Below are 4,947 nucleotides of genomic sequence, written 5' to 3'. Positions count from 1 at the left end.
CGCTTCTGGCTCACCCTGGTTTTGTGACCCCGGACCTGCCTGATGTTTGGATACTCTTCTGCCCCAGGAGATCCAGACCTGCTTTCTGCCATAACGACTCCTGACTACTCTTCGATCCCGGTAACTCTGACCAGCCTTCTGCCTTGCTACTACGTATTTGGATTTCCCTTGAACTGTACTGCTGCCTTGTTTCATCCGCCCTGTTGTGTCTGTGTCTCCCCCCCCCCAGGACTTCTGGACCACCCACCACCGGCTTCATAGGACGCATCGCTGCCACTGGGGGGGGCACAGACCCAGCACATTGGACGGGATCCCTGTTACCCCTGGAGCCTTCACTCACTCCCTACTCCCCTTTTCCCTTAAGTTTTAATAAACTTTCTGGTGTGACGCAATTGTGGTCCTCTGGTCGTCTGTCTGAACCGTGACAGGTGTAACGTTATCAGCAGGTTTCCTGGATGAACTACATTTCCCATAATGCATGTTTGCCCGGGACATTGACGGTGGAGGAAGGTCCATGAGTTTTCGCTGTTCGCCGGTAATGCAAGTGCGTACTGTGAGTATACTTATTTCAATAAGTGTCTGCCTTACACAGTAAATATTTTACGTTATCGAGCTGTGTGTACGTGTGTGCTAGCGTGAAACGAACAATGCTAAACAACATAATGTGAGTGTGTTATCATGATGCTAACCAGGCCTGTGTTTGTATTTCTTCCTAGGCTCAAGTGTGTGGTTGTGAGATCATCTCGAAATCCTTTTAACAGTTCAGGTAGGATGTATTATGAAATAGTGTTACTAATGTAATACATTGCTAAAACCAAGTATAGAGTGTATTTGTTATAATTCATTGGTATTAGATTTAAAAGGTGATCGAATAGCTCCTGATTTGTAATGTCATTAATGCATTTCTTTTGAAGCAATGTTTTAAAAAAATGTACAAGTGAATAGGTTGGTTTACTTTTAAGTTTAAATTTCCCACGTATCTCGTTAAAGTTTTGACCAATGAGCTAACTTGTTAAGTTGTGGCCAATGGGAGAGTGGACTGGTTGCCGGGAAAGAAAAGGGAGGGAAAAGTTGAAAGAAGGGAGAGGAGAGACGTTAGTGGGGTTGGTGAAGGAAAAACGACCAAAGGAAACGATAAAGAGAGAACAAAACCATACCTACAGAGTTTTTTTTAAGGGATATCCTGATTTTATTTCTATAAGAGAGTGTTTATTATTTAGTTAAGAAAGACCAAGTGGAGACTGAAGCTGCCGTCGCATTGTGTAGACATTCGACATCCTAGAGGTTAGCCTAGCATCGTGCAAGACTTGGAGAGAATTGCTTGTGACGATCAGTTCGGGTTTCCAACGGATGTCTGTTGCTGCTACCGAGTACTGGCTGCATTGATAGCTGTGTTCGCGGTGGATCTTGTGAGGACACCTGCACGGAACTACTATATTTTGCTGAGGCATTATCTACAAGTAGTGAGTAACTACAAATGTGGGGTGGACTTCGGGACTTTATGTATGTCGTAATTTTTTTTATGAGCTCCAACGCGCGCCCAGGGTTTAAGCAAGCTTGCAAATAATTTGGACATGGGGTTGTGGAAAAATCATTGGGGTTTATAATTTGTATTTCTTTTGATGTGATACATTGAACATTTGATTAATATAGATCTTGAACCTTATGTCTGTTGTATTGGTGGAGTCATTTACTGTTTCAGTTTCATTTAATGCATGGGAAAGCATATCCTTATAACAATAACCAAGTCTATAATCATTCTATCTGAAGTTAATACCCTATTTGTCATTCACCCTAGCAAGTTTACAATAGGGATTCTTATTGGAGATGTCCTTCTCACCTAATATCCCATGCTGTTCAGATATTCTAAATAAGGTAATATCGTGAGAGTCAAATTCGAGCCTGGTGAGAGGGTTACACTAATAATTGGTTTTATTTGATGTGTTTCCACAGTCATTCTTTTGCTATTTCTCTAAATGTTTTTATCTCAACTGTGGGGTCAACAGTTGATCACTTGAACCCTTTATTAATACTTTGTTAAATACAAAGAACAACAACAGAAATAGCAGATCTATAAGCACACAACTTTGATGCTTTGCTTGTTAATAACTAACTTGCTTATCTTTTAACATTTTCATTTTTATAATTAGTGTACAATGAATGTTTTTGATATTTGTGTAATTATTATTGTAATGGATATTTTTTGTCCATGTAGGAACAACGTGATGTAAATATGAGACGGGCCCTCGTCCTTCGTGCACTTCCTGTGTACCTGCGTGAAGATGCCTCCAAGTTTTTCAGGACCTGTAATGTAAGTGTACTGGCCTCACTATCAATCCCTTTGCTTAGCTATTCAGTCAGCTTAAACATGACATCACTCAAAGAACTCTAGGAGAACCAGAGGGGCATTCCAGAAAGCAGGTTATGTGAAAACCATCAGTATAGCCAATTGTATTTTTTTCAACAACGTAATTTCAAAGTCTGTGTTTCTAGTTTGTCGCCGCATTGAGTATGAGATAAAATGTTTTTATATTTCATTTTCAGCCGATTTTAAATAAAACAAAATAGCCTAAAATAAAACATTGAACAACATTCAACCACTTCCTTAAAGGCTAATATAAAATAAAGTGATGTTAAATTCAAAATGAAAAGACGACTGCATCTGAAACTCTGTCAGTGATTTATATAACAGCCGCAGCCAAAAAATGTCTGCTTCCTGTTTTCTCCCGTTGCCATGGTGAATAACCGTATCGGAGCTCCATTGATGATGGCTTTTTACTAGTCGTCAGGCACAAGCTCAACTCCGAGTTAACGTACTCTGAGTCAACTTACCTAACTCAGATCAGCTGTTCTGTAACTGAAAACTCAGTTTCACTTCACAGGGTAAGTCAACTCTGAGTTCAGGGTTAGGCTCAGTTTGTTGAACCTCCTTTCTGGAATAGCCCCCAGAACCTGTTTATGAAGTTTCCTTGAGTTGTTATTCTGCAAACTGACATGTAGAAATTACATAAATGAAAAGGTAAGTATAAAGAATTCCACTAAACAAAAAGTATGCTTACAGGTAGGTGTGAAACTAACATAAAATAATAAGCATGTGTAAAGAAAATAGTTTAAACATGTAGCTTAGTTGCAGTCTAAGTGCAAAGTGACCGTAATGTCTAGACATCATTAGCATGATTTGTATCCTTGAGGGGCTGAACTCATTTTTGTATTATTTGTGTTTTATAGTCAGCAGATGGTCCAGACCTCACTGACACTCCGGTGGCTCTCCTGACAGTTGTCACTGATGATACTACTGATGCGGCCCTCTTCAGCCCTGAGAGCATCTGTATTGTCGTGGAAGATGAAATACTTGTGAGTGGTCCCACAAACCTGGCTGACTCATTTCTCCTGCTCTTTGGGTATGTCTATGCACTAGACCTACAGTACCCAAAGAATCTTGAGCTTACATTCACATTTATCCAAAAAGTTGTGATGTGTCTTGAGGACAACAAACCACTGAAAGGCCGTCTACTGACACTGAAGAATGATTTGTTCAATGAGTGAATCACTCAGAATGGACTTTTTGTTGAGCTGAGTATTGAGGATGTTTTTAGTTTTTTTCCCCTCTTTACAAATGTAATAATTTGCCTCTTCTACCTCATGTTTAATATGTTACACTGTTTGCCTCTTCTACCTCAGATTTAATACATTGATTGTTAATAGATAAATATCACAACATTGACGTATTGCCAAGCCCAAGTTTTTGTACTGTACTTGTGGGAAACGACTGTTGAATTCATGCACTATACATGTTTAATGTTGTGTGACCTAATGCTTACCTTGATGTTGCCAGTTGAAGTACGGCACAGTAGAAACCAGTACTTTTATTTGAATGTTTTATTTTTAAAAAGTGAGTTGCAGCCTTCAAGGTACAGTAAGTGCCAAAACGTTTTAAATGGCTCCACATTCTAATAGTTGTCATTGCTGTTGAGGATGGATTATAATTAGAATCTTATTGAATTTTATCATGAAGCCTTTGTGAGTTTTTATCATAATGTTTACTGAATAGTGTGATATGGAGACCCAAAATACTGAATCTACCCTCTGTAGCAATGACCACTATCAGAATATGGAACTATTAACACTTAATGTACTTTAAAACACATTTTGTTTTTATGGAGTCATTTCCTTTTCCTTTTTTGTTTTAATTTATGACAAGCACTTTGTTTTGACTGAGCTCCTTTTGATTCATGCCTTTTTAAAAGCACATTGTGTTGAATAAAAAAAAAGTTAAATTGTCACTGTGGTGTCACTTTCATGTTTTCTAACATTATTCGCTGATTATAATTGTGTAATGGACCGACATCAGTATTTCAGTTTAGAATTAATTTTGATTGCATGTCCCACATTATGAGTTGAAGAATATTGAAAATGTTGAGTGTATTTCACACATTATATGAGTTGAAGAATATTTAATATTTTGAGTGTATTTCCCACATTATATGAGTTGAAAAATATTGAAAATTTTGAGTGTATTTCCCACATTATATGAGTTGAAAAATATTGAAAATTTTGAGTGAATTACTCCCTAATTATAAGTTGAGGAATATCAATATTTATAAGAAAACATTGAGATAATTTAAGGCAACTGTAAATGTAATTTTTATTTTATGTAAACTTAAAACATTTAAAAACATCACTAAAATATTTTTGTGTAATCTGTTACAAAATAATTTTTGAGTTATGTGAACTTATTAGGGTTTACAGTGCAGTAAGACAGCCAGACTTATTAGCCACTCCTTTTGCCCCGTCTCTTTCAACCAGACAGTTTTTCAATTCCTCATCAATCCACGGAGCCTTAACAGTTCTAACAGTCAGTTACCAAACAGGTGCATGTTTATCAATAATTAAAATAAACCCTGCTATAATAAACCCTGTTATAATGAACCCTGTTATGACTTTTCC

At 37.5% G+C, this 4,947-nt stretch overlaps 1 long non-coding RNA gene across 2 annotated transcripts; it reads left to right on the top strand.

The window, feature by feature from the left end:
* Nucleotides 1-434: 434 nt before the first annotated feature.
* LOC311124843 lies at nucleotides 435-4,224 on the top strand. Of its 2 annotated transcripts, XR_014612812.1 has the most exons (4): nucleotides 435-553; nucleotides 717-766; nucleotides 2,216-2,311; nucleotides 3,229-4,224. It is a non-coding gene; the product is annotated as an uncharacterized lncRNA (long non-coding RNA). The 2 variants fall into 2 exon arrangements; XR_014612813.1 differs by having other exon boundaries at nucleotides 435-766.
* The last annotated feature ends 723 nt before the right edge of the window (nucleotides 4,225-4,947 follow it).

The sequence above is a fragment of the Coregonus lavaretus genome, assembly GCF_964263955.1.
Source record: "Coregonus lavaretus genome assembly, contig: HAP1_SCAFFOLD_106, whole genome shotgun sequence".
NCBI lineage: Eukaryota > Metazoa > Chordata > Actinopteri > Salmoniformes > Salmonidae > Coregonus > Coregonus lavaretus.
This window is presented reverse-complemented; position numbering and strand designations above follow the sequence as displayed.